General features: G+C 40.9%; 1 long non-coding RNA gene across 1 annotated transcript in view; it reads left to right on the top strand.

The window, feature by feature from the left end:
• The first annotated feature begins 349 nt into the window (after positions 1–349).
• LOC117529768 overlaps positions 350–23,931 on the top strand; it is a 482,119-nt gene continuing 458,537 nt past the window's right edge. The window contains exon 1 of the long non-coding RNA XR_004566096.1: positions 350–394. This is a non-coding gene — a long non-coding RNA (uncharacterized LOC117529768). The remainder of the gene's footprint in view (positions 395–23,931) is intronic.

Genomic DNA, 23,931 nt, shown 5'->3' with positions numbered 1-23,931 from the left:
ATGCGCCGTATCTTTCTGCTCAGCTCTTCCCACATCTGTGTGGGTCCATGTGTCTTCAAACCCCACCCTCTTCAGGCCTCTCCCCTTTTTTCCCCCCATGTACATCATTTCTGATCCATTCTGGTTGAGTCATAGAAGCTGCAAAATCATGCAAATGCTGGTACAAGCACTAAATTTGGCATGTGGATGGTACTTAACTAATCTAGTCATTTTTCAAGTTGGCCACCAAAATGACCTGCTAAAAAAAAATGTACTTTTTGCATTGAAATGCTCCAATCACAATGGATCTGTTTTTACAGCATCATTGAAATCCAAGATGGTGCCCAATTTTATGATGGCTGCCAAATCGACCACAAAATCTTTTTTCTCCTCACAAAAATGTCATTACTTATTTGTGTGATCTTTATTTTTTGATGTTCCAACAGCAATATGTCACTTAGTGGTATATATTGCCATTTGTCCACATTGCCTGCAAATATTAAAAATTCCAACACAATATATTCAACATTTCATCTCTTGAACTGACTCTATATAGGCCTATTAAAAGGTGTTAGCACTTCCAAAACGTGCTTTCAAACCTCCACCAGCACTAGTTTCCAATTCTCCAAATTTTTACCTTAGAAGAAATTTTCAAGGTCAAAATGGACTTTTCAATGGTAAAATCAAATATCTGCAAAATCCGCAATATGGATCAGATGTAGATTAAACTTAGTCTGTTCAATGAGAGTGCCTGTTTGCACCTCATTGTCACAAATGAGTGATTGAGGCACTTTTGGATGAGATATAAATAATACATTAAATGGAGTTTTCAATGATAAATTTAAATGGCCCCAAATCTATAATCTGATCAGATCCAGATCAAACTTTCAGTCAGTAAAGGATACCATCCTACATAATACTCTGAAATACGAGGGCTGTCAATAAAGTATAGGTCCTTTTTATTTTTTTCAAAAACTATATGGATTTCATTCATATGTTTTTACGTCAGATATGCTTGAACCCTCGTGCGCATGTGTGAGTTTTTCCACGCCTGTCGGTGACGTCATTCGCCTGTGAGCACTCCTTGTGGGAGGAGTCGTCCAGCCCCTCGTCGGAATTCCTTTGTCTGAGAAGTTGCTGAGAGACTGGCGCTTTGTTTGATCAAAATTTTTTCTAAACCTGTGAGGCACATCGAAGTGGACACGGTTCGAAAAATTAAGCTGGTTTTCGGTGAAAATTTTAACGGCTGATGAGAGATTTTGAGGTGATACTGTCGCTTTAAGGACTTCCCACAGAGCGGGATGTCGTGCAGCGGTCCCAGGCGCCGTCGTCAGCCTGTTTCAAGCTGAAAACCTCCACATTTCAGGCTCTATTGATCCAGGACGTCGTGAGAGAACAGAGAAGTTTCAGAAGAAGTCGGTTTCAGCATTTTATCCGGATATTCCACTGTTAAAGGAGATTTTTTTTTAATGAAAGACGTGTGGGCGGATTGCAGCGTCGGCTCGCAGCCGCCGCGACGCTCCGCCACAGGAAAAACACCTCTGTTGGAAGCCTTAAAGGCAAGTTGGAACATGTCCAGCTTTCTCATATACTCACTCCACTGAAAGCCATTAAAAGCCGCCTGGATTTTACAAATGGTTATCAACACGGAGGTGTTTTTCCTGTGCCGCCGCACTGCGCCGGCTGCGTCCCGACGCGCGGACCCGTCCGCACGTCTTTCATTAAAAAAAATCTCCTTTAACAGTGGAATATCCGGATAAAATGCTGAAACCGACTTCTTCTGAAACTTCTCTGTTCTCTCACGATGTCCTGGATCAATAGAGCCTGAAATGTGGAGGTTTTCAGCTTGAAACAGGCTGACGACGGCGCCTGGGACCGCTGCGCGACGTCCCGCTCTGTGGGAAGTCCTTAAAGCGACAGTATCACCTCAAAATCTCTCATCAGCCGTTAAAATTTTCACCGAAAACCAGCTTAATTTTTCGAACCATGTCCATGTCGATGTGCCTCACAGGTTTAGAAAAAATTTTGATCAAACAAAGCGCCAGTCTCTCAGCAACTTCTCAGACAAAGGAATTCCGACGAGGGGCTGGATGACTCCTCCCACAAGGAGTGCTCACAGGTGAATGACGTCACCGACAGGCGTGGAAAAACTCACGCATGTGCACGAGGGTTCAAGCATGTCTGACGTAAAAACATATGAATGAAATCCATATAGTTTTTGAAAAAAATAAAAAGGACCTATACTTTATTGACAGACCTCGTATGAAAGAAATTTGATCTTGACAGAGTTATGAATTTTTGAAAATTTGTTCAGTGTTTCAGGCCCCTTCACACATAGTTCGAATACGTACAACTCAGGGCGACTCACGGCGTTAGAGCTTGTATGAGTGCACCACGAAACATCGCACTGATGGGCAGGCATGCACGATGCCGGTGCAACGGTTCATGCACATGGGAAACAGTGCCAGCAGCTGCACGATGTGTAACCACATCGTGCAGCTGCTGTGAAGAAAAGATTATAAAAAAAAAAATAAAAAAAATACATGCTGCAATGGTTCCTTGCATGCGGGAACACAGCAGCTTTTCACAGCAGCTGTGCGATGTGGTTGAAATAAAAAAATTAAATGCCACCCACAGGAATTGAACCGCACCTTCCAAAAGCTCTGTCAGAAACTTTACCACTGAGCTACCGTCACTGTCCTGTAAAATTTGCATGGAACTGTCTGATATCAGAAAGGACATGGACATATTTAAAAAATAAATAAAATCACACACCATATAAAAACACCACATTTATCAAGCGGACAATACAAATATGATATGTCTGTTCGTCTGTAGATGACCCATGGTCACTGACATACAGTTATGAAATGACATGAATAAGAAGCAGTGTGCTCTGATCATGTCCACATCTGCTGACGCAGGCCCGCATGTGTGTCCTGCTGGCGTGCCGCAGGACTTACACTGTGGAACAGAGCTCACGTGGGTGACGTGACAGTCAGATTGCCCGGTGTGTTATGATCTGATGGTCCATTTCAACCTGGGGGCAGCCTGTCCATGTGCTGCAGCGTGCATGCGCGCAGTCATTCACTGCAGCCCGCTGCCAAGTGATATGTTTTTATTTATGTCCACGTCATGACAGCAAGCAGACACACGTGCGTCACAGCGGGCAGTTGTTAGTCCATGTCTGTCCACACACAGTACATGTTGTCCAGCTGGGATGTCCAGAACGACCGATCTCCACAGCTGCTTCTGTCGGTGGCCACACCTCCTGTCAGTTTATTGCACACACCAAAGCCACACTCGTAGGGCACTTAGAAAACATGTGGCCATCGATACTATTAACACAACAACAGTCAGCAGACAATCATTGTCGTGCTGGCAGTGAAATTTATCCCAAAGTGCCAAACAAGCAGTGTGAGATGTTCGTGTGTGTCACCTGGAAATTGGCCGAGACCTGCTGCAAGAGGGATCGATGGGTTCACACAGCGCACTCAGCGCTGTGCGAACCCAGATGTTTCTACATCTATTTGCGCCACTGGTGTGCCCAAATAGATGTAGCAACAGGTGTACGAGACAGCTACAATTTTACACGTTTTGCACACAATTCCTGCTTCATGCTCACTTTATGCGCAAATTGACCAAATTCGCACAATGTGTGAAGGGACCTTTAAAGATGGGGATTTTTCCTGATTTGGCCTTTAAAATGGAATCACTTCTTGTCTATCAGGACCTTCAGTAAAAAAAAAATTATAACGATACATGAAAAATTGTGGGTTTCAGGCTCTTCAGACAGGCAAACAGAGGCGATAACACAACCTTCTTCAGCTTTGTCGGTGGAGGTAATAAACTTCACTGTAATTTGGCACATAAGCAAAATAAAATACCAAATATAAAATAATAAACAAATATAATGTATCAATGAATTAGAGTCATATCTAAGCAAAAAAAAATTTTTCAATAAGTAATTTTGGTGGCCAGGGAAAGTGGACATAATCTTGAATTTTCAAGCTGTCAGTTGATCAGCTATGCTGAGTAATATCATGAGAATCACCACGCCAAACTTGGTGCTTGTACCAAATGCATTACTTTTTTCCATTATCTGCTCCACGACCAGTTCTTTTGCTGGCTCTACTTTCTGGACCCACATGTTCCAAAATGGAGTGGCCATATTCACACCAAAGGGCACATCATTTGTGTTACTCTAGTGCTGTCCACATGGGTGTTTATTTTTTTGATGTCTGGTGGTGCTCATCCAGTGACTTGACTTAGTTGATTAAATGTACACCAGGCTTTTCCTGGAATGTTGACCTTCAATAAACAGACATTGTCCACGTTTGTGCTGGAAGTGGTGCAGTGCAACAACATGATCGGTACCCAGGGACAGTGGTATGTGTAGATCGTATGCCTAGTCTGAACACAGAGAAACTCTTGGGTTTTTAACCCATCATCTGGAGAATATTCATAATGCCAAGCAGAACCGCTTCAATAAGAATACTAAAACAGATTTTTGCCCTCTCTGTGCACCACCTGATGAGTGACTCCAAGGGCATTGTGGCATGCTGAGGTTTCCTCCAAAAGGAAGAGGTGAGACTCCTGCCTGAGGGAAGCTTAACATGCTCCCAAAGGTGATTGATGGAGATCTTGAGGGAGATACTCCACGGAGCATTTTGGCATGTCTCATTTCAGCAGGTGCACTTTGTATAATCACGTCAGTCTGTGGGGGAGCCGTGTAAGAGTGGTGCCGAGGGATGGCAGCAAAGAGCACATGCAAATCCATTCTGCTGCCAGTTAAATGGATGGGACAACAAAGCTGACAATTCCTGGATGTCTGAGACCACCCAACTACTATTTCTGCCTGTTTCCTCCTCTGGGTCATGATGGGCCACTGGGACAGTTGGATAACAGGCGGAATAATCAATCAAGGAAAGGCAGCCTTTTATTCAACATGGCAGAAGACTTCAATGGTGAATTTGCAATCACAGCTTTGTCTCATTTTGGGTCATATGCAGAGAGTTATTTCCTTTCAGCTTTGTGGAAAAGTTTTAATTTGAAAGAGGCAACCAATTTGAGCCTCAACCATTCACATGCTTTCGTGCCATGACATCCGTGACTGTACTTCAATGCCACAACATTAAGGGGGTGCTGTAGGCAGAACTAGGTAGCAGACTCACCAAGAAGACAGTGGCGTCATCTTCAACTTGCTCTAGGTTAGTACAACCAGGGCAATGTTGAGACCAGCTCACCTGGTTGGTTTACCCATTTACCTTTTTAATACTTGGCATTTTGTTTCCCAGTGACTTTTGTGCTCCTCTGTGCTGCTGTTGAAATATCTTTACAAATGTGTTCTGGGTATTTTTTAACCAGACAAAACAGCAAAAATAACCTCACCACAAGTGTTAGAACTTTCTTTTTTCTCCCTGGAAAAGACAAACATGACCAGTAGCTTTGATTACAATGAGTGCATATGACTTCTAATTACGGAATAACCCTGTTGTGTCTGACGATTTGCAGAAATCTATAAATGTTTGCATGGAATATGGAAATATACACAGAATAAACCATAGCAGGATAGATTTTGGGTCATCTGGTTCCAAAAACCCATATGGACGGAACCAGTGAAGATATCGGGTTCAGAAATCGCCAAAAATATCGACAAAAATGTAATATCTTGAGAACCACTGCACCAAGAAACTTGAAATTTGGCTCCAAATGTTGCTTGACTCAAAGTTTATATTCAACTTCTATAGTAACAATAAGCCTATCTGGTGTTTTTTTTAAGAGTAACTGACAAAAAAAACAAATTTCAGTCACGTTACGATCAAATGTAACAAAATCTATGCAGTTTTTATTTCAGGAACATCAGTTGAGTATAATCATCACATACAGTAGTGTTCAGAATAATAATAGTGCTATGTGACTAAAAAGATTAATCCAGGTTTTGAGTATATTTCTTATTGTTACATGGGAAACAAGGTACCAGTAGATTCAATAAATTCTCACAAATCCAACAAGACCAAGCATTCATGATATGCACACTCTTAAGGCTATGAAATTGGGCTATTAGTAAAAAAAAAAGTAGAAAAGGGGGTGTTCACAATAATAGTAGTGTGGCATTCAGTCAGTGAGTTCGTCAATTTTGTGGAACAAACAGGTGTGAATCAGGTGTCCCCTATTTAAGGATGAAGCCAGCACCTGTTGAACATGCTTTTCTCTTTGAAAGCCTGAGGAAAATGGGATGTTCAAGACATTGTTCAGAAGAACAGCGTAGTTTGATGGAGAGGGGGAAACTTATACGCAGGTGCAAAAAATTATAGGCTGTTCATCTACAATGATCTCCAATGCTTTAAAATGGACAAAAAAAATGGAGACGTGTGGAAGAAAATGGAAAACAACATCAAAATGGATAGAAGAATAACCAGAATGGCAAAAGCTCAACCATCAATCAGCTCCAGGATGATCAAAGACTGGAGTTACCTGTAAGTGCTGTGACAGTTAGAAGACGCCTGTGTGAAGCTAATTTATTTGCAAGAATCCCCGGCAAACTCCCTCTGGGTTAGTGAAGTGAAGACAGTGAAGCATGGTGGTGCAAGCACCATGATATGGGAATGTTTCTCATACTGTGGTGTTGGGCCTATATATCGCATACCAGGTATCATGGATCAGTTTGGATATGTCAAAATACTTGAAGAGGTCATGTTGCCTTATGCTGAAGAGGACATGCCCTTGAAATGGGTGTTTCAACAAGACAATGACCCCAAGCACACTAGTAAACAAGCAAAATCTTGGTTCCAAATCAACAAAATTAATGCCTCGCAGATGTGAAGAAATCATGAAAAACTGTGGTTATACAACTAAATACTAGTTTAGTGATTCACAGGATTACTAAAGAAAACAGTTTGAACATAATCGTTTTGAGTTTGTAGCGTCAACAGCAGATGCTACTATTATTGTGAACACCCCCTTTTCTACTTTTTTTTTTACTAATAGCCCAATTTCATAGCCTTAAGAGTGTGCATATCATGAATGCTTGGTCTTGTTGGATTTGTGAGAATCTACTGAATCTACTGGTACCTTGTTTCCCATGTAACAATAAGAAATATACTCAAAACCTGGATTAATCTTTTTAGTCACATAGCACTACTGTTATTCTGAACACTACTGTATGAAGAATGAACTAATTATAAGCAACAGAGTGGTTTCTACGTGAACAGCACATATACGACACACGCGTTACTTGAAATGTTCTGACGCTCCGTCCATATGGGTTTTTGGAACCAAATGACCCAAAAATTATACTGTTATGGTTTATTCCATGTGTATTTCCATATTCCATGAAAAAAATTATAGATTTCAAAACATTTTTAAATAACAGCCCTCCCTAGTTCATGCTGGTTATATGGTCGCAAATAGAGCTTTACCGGCGGCATTAGCGGAGCCGTAAAATGGCTATTTGCGACTGTATAACAGCATGAACATCCGCAAATCATCAGACATGGGGGATATTCCCATTCTAATTCAATTCCATCGTTTGCACGATTTATTTTTCTGCAGGTAATTCAGTCGGCGAGGATTACCATCAAGCCACGGCAGCGTCGCTCCAACAGCGGTCAGGGTTTGGAGTAATCCATCAAACGTGAAAATCCATCAAATGTGAAATGGTAATTCTGTATTAGAATCCACATCAATAATTTTGTATGGTAGCTTAAATTCACCCATTTTGGCGTCGGCAGTACGCGACTTTCTCTTGCTGTCAGCTAGCAACGCACGCAGCCGGTGTTCTGTCGAATTGTGCGTCTCGTCTCATAAATCGACAGTTCTGCATCCCAACAATATTGCGCATGCAATGGCGCGGAGGACAGGAATGACATTCAACAGGAATGACATCTCGTCAGGGCACGGAGTACAACCAAATGTGAAACGGTCGAATATTTTGCCACTGTTACCCCGATATTATACGGTCTCAAATCTCACATGCTTAACCAATCAGATTCACGGAAAAAATGTAATTGGATTAGAATGTATGAATATAAATACAGCAGTATGCTGTAAAGCTAGAGAAATGAGATGGTAGGTACCATTCTGAATCTTTCCAATTTTTCCCAGGATACTCTATCAATCTCTATTCATTTTTAATCTGATGCATGGATGGACATTAAAGCATTGCACACTAACTCACTGAATGCTGTCAGGCTTTTAAGGCACATCGTGCCGGGCCTTCAGTTCAAGGTAAACAAACTATATCTTTCTTTAAAATCCATTTGTAGGAGCATTCATTTATGTATTTTCATGATTTCACTTTGACAGCACTTAAAAGCTGATAAAATAAAATGCATAGTGACTAGAGGCTGGAAAGCCCGGCTTCAGTGATTAAAAGCCCTGCAATGTAGTACTTCCACCTGAAACAGGTAATTTAACTAATTGCTCATCTACCTGCCTGACGAGCTGATGAAACAAATCTGTGGTAGGACTTATACTCGCTTAAGCTGGGGTTTTCTGCCTCCAATAGGAACCCATCCTCTACATCTTCTGTTTTAACCCTATTTTACAGTCTCTCACTCTCTCTTACACACACAAAATAGCCACAGAGGACTGCCGTGCATTCGCATGAAACGCTTTCCATCATTTCAACAGAAATCAATGCAGATGGATTTGTGTCACTCTGACAACAACATCATTGCTTTCACAATTGGCAGATATGTCCACAATGGTCACAACTGTCTGTATCCGAAGACAAATCTTGGCTTTACAACATTCTTCTATTTCCAGATTGCATTCAGTATACTATATGGGTGATAAACCAGATCCCAGATTTTAGCTGTAGGTTTTGAACCTTATTTTAATAATCGCATCTTCTGCACTGTGGGCTGTCAGTGATGGAATAAGTTTGTGAATGTCTACTTTTAATCAGCAAGATCTAAAAAATAAACCTATTTGGTGATTAACAGGGCACATGTAGGTTTAATGGAGTAATGGAGCCACTCCATGTGTGGGTCCACAAGTTCCATCATTGATCTCAATGAAAGACCACTGCATCATCTGATTTTCATATACGATGTCTGTTAGAAAAGTATCCGACCTTTTTATTTTTTCAAAAACCTGATGGATTTGAATCACGTGTGCTTGCATGAGCCAACCTTGAACCTCCGTGCGCATGCGTGTTTTTTTCACGCCTGTCGGTTGCGCCATTTGCTTGTAAGCAGCCTTTGTGTGAGGATGGGTGGAGTCTCTAGTCATTTTTTCTTTGCAAGGAAATGGCGGAACGACTGGAGCAGTGCGACTGCATCAAATTTAGCCACAAACTGGGTGACAGCCAGGTGGAAACCATTCGGATTATTCAGACGGCTTTCAGTGACGATGCTATGAGCCTCACACAGATTATGGAGCGGTACAACCGGTTTAAAGACATCCGCACAACAGTGGAGAGCGCGCCGCGCTCCGGTCGGACATTAACATGCTGAAATGACCAGATCATTTCCAAAGTGAACGCTGTGGTGATGTGGGACCATTGTGACTATCCGAGAAATTGAGGAAGAGGTGGACATCAGCACTTTTTCGCCACATTCCAGTGATAGAAGATTTGGCCATGAAAAGAGTTGCAGCGAAATTCATGCTGATGGCTTTGGCACAAAACTGCTGACGGAGCAAAAGCGCCTCCGTGTTGAATTCTCACAGGACATGCTGGACTCTGAAAAATGATGCTCACCTCTTCCACCATTCGGAAGATTCAGACGGCTTTCAGTGGCTTTTCAGTCATGTGACTATCCGAGAAATGGTGGAAGAGGTGAGCATGTCACAACATGTCCTGTGAGGCTTCAACACAGTGGCGCTTTTGCTCCATCAGCTTCGTGCCGAAGCCATAGGCATGAATTTCGCTGCAACTCTTTTCATGGCCAAATCTTCTGTCACAGTGGAATGTGCCAAAAAAGTGCTGATGTCCACTTCTTCCACAGTTTCTCGGATAGTCACACGACGGTTCCACATCACCACAGCGTCTACTTTGGAAATGATCTGGTCATTTCAGCATGTTGATGGCCGCCCGGAGCGCGGCTCGCTCTCCACCATTGTGCAGACGTCTTTAAACCGCCTGTACCACTCCTTAATCTGTGTGATGCCCATAGGATTGTCACAGAAAGCCGTCTGAATAATCGGAATGGTTTCCACCTGGCTGTCGCCCAGTTTCTGGCAAAATTTGATGCAGTCGCGCTGCTCCAGTCGTTCCATCTTTATCCTTGGAATGAAAAAACACCGAGCGCACGACACACACCTCACACAAAGGCTGCTTACCAGGAAATGACGCAATTGACAGGCGTGAAAAATTCACGCATGCGCACGAAGGTTCAAGGTTGGCTCATGCAAGCACACGTGATTCAAACCCATCAGGTTTTTGAAAAAAATCAAAAGGTTGGATACTTTTCTAACAGACCTTGTGTGTGTGTGTGTATGTATATATATATATATATATATATATATATATATATATATATATATATATATATATATACACACACACATACACACACAGTGGGGTAAAAAAGTATTTAGTCAGTCTCTGATTGTGCAAGTTTTCCTACTAAGAAAGATGAGAGAGGTCTGTAATTTTTATCATTGTACACTTCAACTATGAGAGACAAAATGAGGGAAAAAAAATTCAGGAAATCACATTGTAGGATTTTTAAAGAATTTATTTGTAAATTATGGTGGAAAATAAGTATTTGGTCAATAACAAAAGTTCAACTCAATACTTTGTAACATAATCTTTGTTGGAAACGACAGAGGTCAAACGTTTCCTGTAAGTCTTCACCAGGTTTTCACACACTGTAGCTGCTATTTTGGCCCATTCCTCCATGCAGATCTCCTCTAGAGCAGTGATGTTTTGGGGCTGTCACTGGGCAACATGGGCTTTCAACTCCCTCCACAAATTTTCTATGGGGTTGACGTCTGGGGATTGGCTTGGCCACTCCAGGACTTTGAAATACATTTTACGGAGCCACTCCTTTGTTGCCTGAGTGGTGTGTTTGGGATTATTGTCATGTGGGAAGACCCAGCCATGTTGCATCTTCAGTGCTCTCACTGATGGAAGGAGGTTTTGGCTTAAAATCTCATGATGCATGGCGCCATTCATTTTTCCCTTAACATGGATCAGTCGTCCTGTCCCCTTTGCAGAAAAACAACCCCAAAGCATGATGTTTCCACCCCCATGTTTCACAGTAGGTATGGTGTTCTTGGGATGCAACTCAGCATTTGTCTTCCTCCAAACATGACTAGTTGAGTTTTTACCTAAAAGTTCTATTTTGGTTTCATCTGACCACATGATATTCTCCCAATCCTCTTCTGGATCATGTTGAGGATAACACCCTTTCCCACATCCCAAAGGACCTGGAAGTGTTCCTTGAGTGTTCGTGAACCATGAGAGACACAAAAAAACTCAGGATTCAATTTGCACTTATACAGACCTTAAAGGGTTTATTGAAGAATACAGCACAACAGATCAGCAGACTGTCAACAAGCAAGTGTAGGGTAGGTTCAATGCAACACACTTTATTATGCAACAATGATACCAACAGGTTGTGTGTCAGCAAAGAACCCCGAAATCTGGAAACCCACAGTCTTCATATGTTTCAGTTTAGTTCACTTGGGGTGTTACCATCTTCTAACTGGCAGCCGGGGCAAGGCCGGGGTGTGACATGAACGGACTTCAGGAAATTGGGGGGAAAGATAGCATAGTGGAGGTGTGGTGGTGTCTGATTGTCCTCTTAACAGTCAAAAGTTTCAGTTCCAGGGAGTCAACAGAAAAAGATCATATCAAAGTTCAGTCAACAACAGTAATACATTTGAACAGTTTATAATGATGTAACATTATTCCAACTGCATGATAAATCATCCAAAGCATTTCCAAAAGATTACGTGCACTTTAGCAAAATATCAGATCCTTAAACATATTATAGCATAAGCATCATGCCGGCATCAAATAATGACTTTATTCAAAGTGGTCAATGCCAGGCTTACCTACAGGAAATTAACAACACATGTCAGCAGTTACACATGGTCAATACAATTAATCATAAACACATATTACAATCCTTAATCAACCCATATAATATTGTATCATTTCAAAACCATCATAAATTAATGAAACACCCATCAAAGCATAAGCATACACATTTCATTTATTTGACATCATGATAAATCCATTTAACACATTATGGCAGAAATATCACACCAGAACCTAAAATCAACTTTATTCAATCCATACAGTACCTAATTCGTAATACTTCTAAACATTTGTTACTTTTTCAAAATAATAAACACAAAACATTTTATACAATTTAATAACTTTTAACATTGTTAGCATGCAAAGCTAATTATGAGCAAAATAGCAGATATATCTTCAATCATCCATATTGCTCTCTGGCAAACTTCAGACGGGCTTGGACATGTATTGGCTTAAGCAGGGGGACAAGCCTGGCACTGCAGGATTTGAGTCCCTCTCTGCGTAGTCTGTAGCTTTTGTTCCTTTGGTCCCAGCTCTCTGCAGGTCATTCATCAGGTCCCTCCATGTAATTCTGGGATTTTTGGTCACCTTTCTCATGATCATTTTGACCCCACAGGATGACATTTTGCGTGGAGCCCCAGATCGAGGGAGATTATCAATGGCCTTGTATGTCTTCCATTTTCTTACAATTGCTCCCAGAGTTGATTTATTCACACCAACCTGCTTGACTATTGTAGATTCACTCGTCCCAGCCTGGTGCACATTTACAATTTTCTTCCTGGTGTCCTTCAACAGCTCTTTGGTCTTGGCCATGGTTGAGTTTGGAGTCTGACAGTTTGAGACTGTGGACAGGTGTCTTTTATACAGATAACGAGTTCAAACAGGTGCCATTAATACAGGTGGAGGACAGAAGAGCTTCTTAAAGAAGAAGTTACAGGTCTGTGAGAGCCAGAAATCTTGCTTGTTTGTGATTGACCAATTATAATAATTTACAAATAAATTCTTTAATCACAGTGTGATTTCCTGGAATTTTTTTCTCATTTTGTCTCTCACAATTGAAGTGCACCAATGATGAAAATTACAGACCTCTCTTATCTTTCTAAACAGGAGAACTTGCACAATTAGGGACTGACTAAATACTTTTTTACCCCACTGTGTGTGTGTGTGTGTGTGTGTGTGTGTGTGTGTGTGTGTGTGTGTGTGTGTGTGTGTGTGTGTGTGTGTTTATATATATATATATATATATATATATATATATATATATATATATATATATATACACGAGGTCTGTCCATAAAGTATAGGTCCTTTTTATTTTTTTCAAAAACTATATGGATTTCATTCATATGTTTTTACGTCAGACATGCTTGAACCCTCGTGCGCATGCGTGAGTTTTTCCACGCCTGTCGTTGACGTCATTCGCCTGTGAGCACTCCTTGTGGGAGGAGTCGTCCAGCCCCTCGTCGGAATTCCTTTGTCTGAGAAGTTGCTGAGAGACTGGCGCTTTGTTTGATCAAAATTTTTTCTAAACCTGTGAGACACATCGAAGTGGACATGGTTCGAAAAATTAAGCTGGTTTTCAGTGAAAATTTTAACGGCTGATGAGAGATTTTGAGGTGATTCTGTCGCTTTAAGGACTTCCCACGGTGCGAGACGTCGCGCAGCGCTCTCAGGTGGCGTCATCAGCCTGTTTCAAGCTGAAAACCTTCACATTTCAGGCTCTATTGATCCAGGACGTCGTGGGAGAACAGAGAAGTTTCAGAAGAAGTCGGTTTCAGCATTTTATCCGGATATTCCACTGTTAAAGGAGATTTTTGTAATGAAAGACGTGCGGACGGGTCCGCGCGTCGGCTCGCAGCCGCCGCGACACTCCGCCACAGGAAAAACACCTCTGTTGGAAGCCTTAAGGACAAGTTGGAACATGTCCAGCTGTTAAACAATTTCTCATATACTCACTCCACTGAAAGCCATCAAAAGCCGCCTGGATTTTACAAATGGTTATCAACACGGAGGTGTTTTTCCTGTGCCGCCGCACTGCGCCGGCTGCGTCCCAACGCGCGGACCCGTCCGCACGTCTTTCATTAAAAAAATCTCCTTTAACAGTGGAATATCAATCAATCAATCAATCAATTTTTTTTATATAGCGCCAAATCACAACAAACAGTTGCCCCAAGGCGCTTTATATTGTAAGGCAAGGCCATACAATAATTATGTAAAACCCCAACGGTCAAAACGACCCCCTGTGAGCAAGCACTTGGCTACAGTGGGAAGGAAAAACTCCCTTTTAACAGGAAGAAACCTCCAGCAGAACCAGGCTCAGGGAGGGGCAGTCTTCTGCTGGGACTGGTTGGGGCTGAGGGAGAGAACCAGGAAAAAGACATGCTGTGGAGGGGAGCAGAGATCGATCACTAATGATTAAATGCAGAGTGGTGCATACAGAGCAAAAAGAAAAAGAAACAGTGCATCATGGGAACCCCCCAGCAGTCTACGTCTATAGCAGCATAACTAAGGGATGGTTCAGGGTCACCTGATCCAGCCCTAACTATAAGCTTTAGCAAAAAGGAAAGTTTTAAGCCTAATCTTAAAAGTAGAGAGGGTGTCTGTCTCCCTGATCTGAATTGGGAGCTGGTTCCACAGGAGAGGAGCCTGAAAGCTGAAGGCTCTGCCTCCCATTCTACTCTTACAAACCCTAGGAACTACAAGTAAGCCTGCAGTCTGAGAGCGAAGCGCTCTATTGGGGTAATATGGTACTACGAGGTCCCTAAGATAAGATGGGACCTGATTATTCAAAACCTTATAAGTAAGAAGAAGAATTTTAAATTCTATTCTAGAATTAACAGGAAGCCAATGAAGAGAGGCCAATATGGGTGAGATATGCTCTCTCCTTCTAGTCCCCGTCAGTACTCTAGCTGCAGCATTTTGAATTAACTGAAGGCTTTTTAGGGAACTTTTAGGACAACCTGATAATAATGAATTACAATAGTCCAGCCTAGAGGAAATAAATGCATGAATTAGTTTTTCAGCATCACTCTGAGACAAGACCTTTCTGATTTTAGAGATATTGCGTAAATGCAAAAAAGCAGTCCTACATATTTGTTTAATATGCACTTTGAATGACATATCCTGATCAAAAATGACTCCAAGATTTCTCACAGTATTACTAGAGGTCAGGGTAATGCCATCCAGAGTAAGGATCTGGTTAGACACCATGTTTCTAAGATTTGTGGGGCCAAGTACAATAACTTCAGTTTTATCTGAGTTTAAAAGCAGGAAATTAGAGGTCATCCATGTCTTTATGTCTGTAAGACAATCCTGCAGTTTAGCTAATTGGTGTGTGTCCTCTGGCTTCATGGATAGATAAAGCTGGGTATCATCTGCGTAACAATGAAAATTTAAGCAATACCGTCTAATAATACTGCCTAAGGGAAGCATGTATAAAGTGAATAAAATTGGTCCTAGCACAGAACCTTGTGGAACTCCATAATTAACTTTAGTCTGTGAAGAAGATTCCCCATTTACATGAACAAATTGTAATCTATTAGACAAATATGATTCAAACCACCGCAGCGCAGTGCCTTTAATACCTATGGCATGCTCTAATCTCTGTAATAAAATTTTATGGTCAACAGTATCAAAAGCAGCACTGAGATCTAACAGAACAAGCACAGAGATGAGTCCACTGTCCGAGGCCATAAGAAGATCATTTGTAACCTTCACTAATGCTGTTTCTGTACTATGATGAATTCTAAAACCTGACTGAAACTCTTCAAATAGACCATTCCTCTGCAGATGATCAGTTAGCTGTTTTACAACTACCCTTTCAAGAATTTTTGAGAGAAAAGGAAGGTTGGAGATTGGCCTATAATTAGCTAAGATAGCTGGGTCAAGTGATGGCTTTTTAAGTAATGGTTTAATTACTGCCACCTTAAAAGCCTGTGGTACATAGCCAACTAACAAAGATAGATTGATCATATTTAAGATCGAAGCATTAAATAATGGTAGGGCTTCCTTGAGCAGCCTGGTAGGAATGGGGTCTAATAAACATGTTGATGGTTTGGATGAAGTAACTAATGAGAATAACTCAGACAGAACAATCGGAGAGAAAGAGTCTAACCAAATACCGGCATCACTGAAAGCAGCCAAAGATAACGATACGTCTTTGGGATGGTTATGAGTAATTTTTTCTCTAATAGTTAAAATTTTGTTAGCAAAGAAAGTCATGAAGTCATTACTAGTTAAAGTTAATGGAATACTCAGCTCAATAGAGCTCTGACTCTTTGTCAGCCTGGCTACAGTGCTGAAAAGAAACCTGGGGTTGTTCTTATTTTCTTCAATTAGTGATGAGTAGAAAGATGTCCTAGCTTTACGAAGGGCTTTTTTATAGAGCAACAGACTCTTTTTCCAGGCTAAGTGAAGATCTTCTAAATTAGTGAGACGCCATTTCCTCTCCAACTTACGGGTTATCTGCTTTAAGCTACGAGTTTGTGAGTTATACCACGGAGTCAGACACTTCTGATTTAAAGCTCTCTTTTTCAGAGGAGCTACAGCATCCAAAGTTGTCTTCAATGAGGATGTAAAACTATTGACGAGATACTCTATCTCCCTTACAGAGTTTAGGTAGCTACTCTGCACTGTGTTGGTATATGGCATTAGAGAACATAAAGAAGGAATCATATCCTTAAACCTAGTTACAGCGCTTTCTGAAAGACTTCTAGTGTAATGAAACTTATTCCCCACTGCTGGGTAGTCCATCAGAGTAAATGTAAATGTTATTAAGAAATGATCAGACAGAAGGGAGTTATCAGGGAATACTGTTAAGTCTTCTATTTCCATACCATAAGTCAGAACAAGATCTAAGATATGATTAAAGTGGTGGGTGGACTCATTTACTTTTTGAGCAAAGCCAATAGAGTCTAATAATAGATTAAATGCAGTGTTGAGGCTGTCATTCTCAGCATCTGTGTGGATGTTAAAATCGCCCACTATAATTATCTTATCTGAGCTAAGCACTAAGTCAGACAAAAGGTCTGAAAATTCACAGAGAAACTCACAGTAACGACCAGGTGGACGATAGATAATAACAAATAAAACTGGTTTTTGGGACTTCCAATTTGGATGGACAAGACTAAGAGACAAGCTTTCAAATGAATTAAAGCTCTGTCTGGGTTTTGGATTAATTAATAAGCTGGAATGGAAGATTGCTGCTAATCCTCCACCCCGGCCCGTGCTACGAGCATTCTGACAGTTAGTGTGACTCGGGGGTGTTGACTCATTTAAACTAACATATTCATCCTGCTGTAACCAGGTTTCTGTTAGGCAGAATAAATCAATATGTTGATCAATTATTATATCATTTACCAACAGGGACTTAGAAGAGAGAGACCTAATGTTTAATAGACCACATTTAACTGTTTTAGTCTGTGGTGCAGTTGAAGGTGCTATATTATTTCTTCTTTTTGAATTTTTATGCTTAAATAGATTTTTGCTGGTTATTGGTAGTCTGGGAGCAGGCACCGTCTCTACGGGGATGGGGTAATGAGGGGATGGCAGGGGGAGAGAAGCTGCAGAGAGGTGTGTAAGACTACAACTCTGCTTCCTGGTCCCAACCCTGGATAGTCACGGTTTGGAGGATTTAAGAAAATTGGCCAGATTTCTAGAAATGAGAGCTGCTCCATCCAAAGTGGGATGGCTGCCGTCTCTCCTAACAAGACCAGGTTTTCCCCAGAAGCTTTGCCAATTATCTATGAAGCCCACCTCATTTTTTGGACACCACTCAGACAGCCAGCAATTCAAGGAGAACATGCGGCTAAACATGTCACTCCCGGTCTGATTGGGGAGGGGCCCAGAGAAAACTACAGAGTCCGACATTGTTTTTGCAAAGTTACACACCGATTCAATGTTAATTTTAGTGACCTCCGATTGGCGTAACCGGGTGTCATTACTGCCGACGTGAATTACAATCTTACCAAATTTACGCTTAGCCTTAGCCAGCAGTTTCAAATTTCCTTCAATGTCGCCTGCTCTGGCCCCCGGAAGACAATTGACTATGGTTGCTGGTGTCGCTAACTTCACATTTCTCAAAACAGAGTCGCCAATAACCAGAGTTTGATCCTCGGCGGGTGTGTCGTCGAGTGGGGAAAAACGGTTAGAGATGTGAACGGGTTGGTGGTGTACACGGGGCTTCTGTTTAGGGCTACGCTTCCTCCTCACAGTCACCCAGTCGGCCTGCTTTCCCGGCTGCTCGGGATCTGCCAGGGGGGAACTAACGGCGGCTAAGCTACCTTGGTCCGCACCGACTACAGGGGCCTTGCTAGCTGTAGAATTTTCCACGGTGCGGAGCCGAGTCTCCAATTCGCCCAGCCTGGCCTCCAAAGCTACGAATAAGCTACACTTATTACAAGTACCATTACTGCTAAAGGAGGCCGAGGAATAACTAAACATTTCACACCCAGAGCAGAAAAGTGCGGGAGAGACAGGAGAAGCCGCCATGCTAAATCGGCTAAGAGCTAGTAGCTACGCTAAGCTAGCGGATTCCTAAAAACACGCAAAGCGAATAATGTGTAAATAATTTAGAGGTGATTCAGCAGAAGGAGTGCTTTAGTTAAGGCACGTAAAGATTACACTGGGAAACAAATCGTAATCTAGATAACTAGATCAATCTAACTGCGCAGATCAAACAGCTAACAGATACAGAAAAACACCGCTGTGCTCCGGAACAAGAAGTGATACAATACCGCAGTGAGAGCCGACCACCAGTAGAGTCAAGTAAAAAAGTAAAAAAAAAAAAATAAAAAGGTAAAAAAGTAAAAAAGTCTTGAAAAAGACTATTAGTTCAAAGTCCAAAGCAGCAGGTAGCAGTCTCTGTGTAAACAGTCCCAACAGAGAGCCAAAATTAACAGATACAGCCGATAAATATCCAATATCCGACGTCTCGCACCGTGGGAAGTCCTTAAAGCGACAGAATCACCTCAAAATCTCTCATCAGACGTTAAAATTTTCACTGAAAACCAGCTTAATTTTTCGAACCATGTCCACTTCGATGTGTCTCACAGGTTTAGAAAAAAATTTGATCAAACAAAGCGCCAGTCTCTCAGCAACTTCTCAGACAAAGGAATTCTGACGAGGGGCTGGACGACTCCTCCCACAAGGAGTGCTCACAGGCGAATGACGTCACCGACAGGCGTGGAAAAACTCACGCATGTGCACGAGGGTTCAAAACATATGAATGAAATTCATATAGTTTTTGAAAAAAATAAAAAGGACCTATACTTTATGGACAGCCCTCGTATATATATATATATATATATATATATATATATATATATATATATATATATATATATATATATATATATATATATGAGAGAGAGAGAATCAAGTTAAAAGAAATTGGAGACTGTAAGGTGATGGCAGAAGAGCGTGTAGCTAGACAGCATAGGATGGTGGTTTGTTGGATGACTTTAGAGGTGAAGGAAAACGAGAGTTAGAGGTCAAAGGATCAGATGGTGGAAGCTGAAGGAGGAACTGCTGAAGGAGGACTGTTGTGTGAAATTCAGTGAGCAGGTGAATAGGTTAATAGGATGATTAAATGGACTAGTTTTGACAGTCCTGAATGCTTGGTCTCCAAAGTAAAGGTCAAACAAGGTCAATGTGCATTGGATTCTATGACATGTGCCATATGTTACCCTGTAACATGAACTAAGCATGACATATGATGCAAACTGTTACGCTTTAAAACCCGTTTCTCATTTGCCCTCAAAAGTATTGAACACTTGGTATTTCACACATTTTAATTTGTTAATGCCATTTCAAATACATTTTTCTAAAATGATCTTCCTTAACTCAAACTGAAAACAAATCTCTACAACTTGATATAAATTAATTAAAAATATAAAATCCAGCTTCCCGATGAAATGGTGTAGAGGAGGATTTTCTTAAAACGAAGAACTGAATGTTCAGTTACAATTTGACAGAAACTACATTTGAGATGAAAGCCTTGATTTGATGTTTTGGTGAAAGAAACTTTTGTATTTCTTCATAACTGATGTAAATAAAGTCCAAGACATTTCCATCCCCTGACTTGTTTGAAGAAAATTGGCAATAAAACTGATTTTTACAGGTTTTATCAAGTCTAAGAGATTTGCTTTCAGTTTGAGTTTGAGGAAGATAATTTTAGAAATTTTTATTCTTCATTTTGTTTGTATTTCTTTTATTTAAAAATGGCATAAACAAATTAAAATGTGTGAAGTACCAAGGGTTCCAATACTTTTGGAGGGCACAGTATCCCAACCTTATGATGGGTGCAAAATGAATGTGGTATTATTACTGTTTTGTTTAAGAATGTTTAATTTTCACTGTTGCTGCACTTTGTGTCAAATCATAGTCATATCATATATCATATTGATATGACAATATTAAAATACAATAACTTGGCCATATTGTACTGAAAACATTGAATATTAATTTACATCTACATTAAAAAAATGCTTAAAATGGCAGGGGGTTAAGAGAGCTGTAATTAGGGGGGAGTCAGCTGAAAGACAACTAAGGAAAATGCTTAAAAAGGCGGGGGGTCTGAAGCTGACAGGTTTTAGCCATGCTAATGCGCCCCTGAAGCATTTACTGGGCGCATTAGTCTGAAAAAAAGTCTGAAGGACCTAAATAACATAGTAAGATGCTGAAGAGCTTCACTCATTCATGTCCGTGACATATACATATTATATTTGTAAATATGTTAAAAGTACATGCATGACACAAGAAAGTGAAAACACTTATTTCCATTGTGGTCCATTTAAAAATCCAATCACAAAATAGAAGTAATTATAAAATAAAATAATTAGGGGTGGGCAAACATAAAAAATCTTAATCACATTAACTCAATGACTTTCTGTGATTAATCATGATTAATCGCATGGTATATGTGAAACCCAAAAATGAATTCAAAAGCTGCTTAAAAGCACAGTTTTATTTGAAAATGTAAATGAACATTGCATAAATTTGAAAATGTAAATTTCAACTGAAACACACTAATGAAATCAAATATAAAACCACTGGCAGGTCATTTGTTATCCTGTTTCATATCAAAATAACAATATTCATGTCCATGACTAAATGTACTAAAACAAATACGTCACAATTGTACACATACCACAATTTGATATGTGTACAATTGTGATGTATTTGTTTTAGTATATTTAGATTTTGTTGTGATTTGGCACTTTATAAGACGATTAAACTGAATTGAAATTGAACATTTTGAGTCTTAAAGTAAATAAATATGAATTTGGTCACTGGATCCTTAAACGTTGTACATAATGAACTCTACATGGTGAATCCTTGATCTCTGGACATAAATAGGAATAAACAAAATCTGTATTTTTTGTCAAAAGCATTTCCTTTCAGACATTATGGGCATGAATGTGTTTCCATATATCTGAGCTGAGCTTACAGCTGCTGTGCTTCACTTCAGGATGTAATTTGAAAAGAAAATACAGCACGTTTCATTTTGGGAGGGAAAAAAAAACCTTTTAGTCGATTGTAGTTTCTTGTCTGTATTACATTTGGAAAGAGGTGCCATTTTATTTAAAGCGGCGATTCATTTTGAAGTTATTAATTCCGACCAGACTCTGTCTCAGCCGCGCAGCGTTTCGAGCTGTGTGAACGGAACGGAGGACGATTCTCGTTTCTTGACAGCAACAAGAGTCCCAGTTAGTGACTTTAATCCACACAAAAGTGACTGACGATATTTTAATGGCTTTGCGAGGGGTTAAGAAGCGGCTTGCCGTTTCTGAAGAGCAGTGAATCAAAGAACCAACGAGCTACTGGATCGAAGCATTGCTTCAATGGTTCATGGTTTCAAAGTGGAGCCACGCTGCAGAAATAGTTTATTACAGACCAAACCCTGAATATCCGACTTTATTTGTACGTCCGTATGACTGAAACTCGAAAAATCCGTATCATTTACGGACTATAGGTTGACATGAAAACCACCGAAAAGCTGTGTTCACTGCGGGGACACGTTCGGCTATTCGAGATTATTCAAGATTTTTTTGTTTTGTTTTACCGATGACGAACGATGCGTAAAAAAAAAATTTGACCGATGCAGCTGCATCGGTCCAAACCGGTCTGGATCCAGGCCTGATCCTGTAGAACTTTGTACCGAAAATGTCCATTCAAAAGTTCGCCGTCTTTCTGCATTTTGTTTTGTTGTGCATTGCATAGCCTGTACTTTTCTCGATCATCGTGTCGTTTTCTGTGTGAACTCAGCTATCAGCAGGAAGCAGCAGCATATGCTCGCCCCCGACTGACGCTTTTAAAATAAAAGGCAACGAGCAACAGTCATAAAAGGCTAAAAAAAAAAAAACCCGCAGCGTTAAGGGGAGGAACAAAATTGTCAGCGATAATGACCTCAATAATTAACGCAACGTTAGCGCGTTAACGTTGGCCAGCCCTAAAAATAATATAAATAATACTGATAATGATAATAAAAAGAATGATAATATTAATGACTACATTTACATGCCGTTAATATTTTGGTTAAGGTCAATATTCCAGTTTGTGAATCATTAGGAATAACCCGTTTACATGCTTAAGCAGACAGAGTTATTCCTGTATACATGGTCTTTGGTATCATTTGGAATATCCCCATCTAAACAGCGATGCACATCTTCCACCGGTGCTTGATTTAGTCGGCGTTCATGCATATCCTGCTTCGTGTAACTTTTCGGCCACCTTCTTGTAAATGTCGCTATCTTGGTACTTTCTACCATCAATAAAAGACATTATTTTCATGTCTTTCATGATACTAATGAAATACAGTGCTCCCTCGTTTATCGCGGGAGTTACGTTCTAAAAATAACCCGCAATAGGCGAAATCTGCAAAGTAGTCAGCGTTAGTTTTTACAATTATTATAGATTAAGGCTGTAAAACCCCTCACTACACACTTTATACACTTTTCTCAAACAGGCATTAACATTTTCTCACTGTTCTCTCCTGTGTAAACACTCTTTTTTCTGCTGGGTGAGATTATAACAGACACACGCAGAACACAATGCGCGTGCTCTCCCTTCGACTGCCTCCGGGGGTATGGATGCCGGACCCGCAAAAAATCCAAGTCATGGCCACGGAGCTCTGCGGTTGCAGTATACCGAGACCCTGCGGCACTGTGGAGTTTTCCGCAAATGCCAGAGCGCTCCGCATCAAAACAGCGAGCGTAGTCTCTGGACCTGTTGCCAGAGTTGGCACAGCTCTGCACAGCAGAGGGTGGGGGTGTGTGAGTGGCCCGCTGCGGCGTTTACCGAGCCCGCAGACTCAGTAAGTGCATCGGAGGCAGTGAGAGCAATCGTGGTGATGCCGATCAGTGCCGGGACCAGCCCGCCTGATGATAAGGACGCAGAACACAATGCGCTGTTTACATCTGCTTCTGTGGTGTCCGGTGGGTTGCGCACTCCGCATACAAGCAGTTGCCGTACTCAAAAGACCAAGATTCCTTGCGCATAGGACATGCGCAGAACACAAAATAATGTTCCTTTCTATGGGGATATCCCGATACGTGTTTATATGACCAAATATTCGGGTTAGAAAAGGAGTAACCCAGGGGTCTTATTCGGGTTTTTAAAATCTGGAATATGAGCATATTCGGGTTTTTGTGGGTGTTTACATGGCCGTGCGCAACCGGATTATTGCTAATATTCCGGTTATGAAAAGGTTATTGGTTGCATGTAAATGTAGTCAATGTGTGAATATGATAACAGCAACCTAAAAATAATTACATAGATCATGCTGGTAGCGTGTTGCTGACTCACTGCCATTCTACATATGGAGAATATCTCTCCTTCCTCTCTTTTTCCACCAGCTTGTCTGCTTAAGACACTCTAAGGCTTCTTAAAAGTCCTCCTCACTACTCTTACCAGTTTGGCACCTTAAGAGCTCTCTTAAGGCCTAAGATGCTTTATGC

Source organism: Thalassophryne amazonica, chromosome 17 (genome assembly GCF_902500255.1).
Source record: "Thalassophryne amazonica chromosome 17, fThaAma1.1, whole genome shotgun sequence".
Taxonomy (NCBI): domain Eukaryota; kingdom Metazoa; phylum Chordata; class Actinopteri; order Batrachoidiformes; family Batrachoididae; genus Thalassophryne; species Thalassophryne amazonica.
The sequence above is the reverse complement of the archived record's forward strand: the minus strand, read 5'-3'. Positions and strand labels throughout refer to the sequence as shown.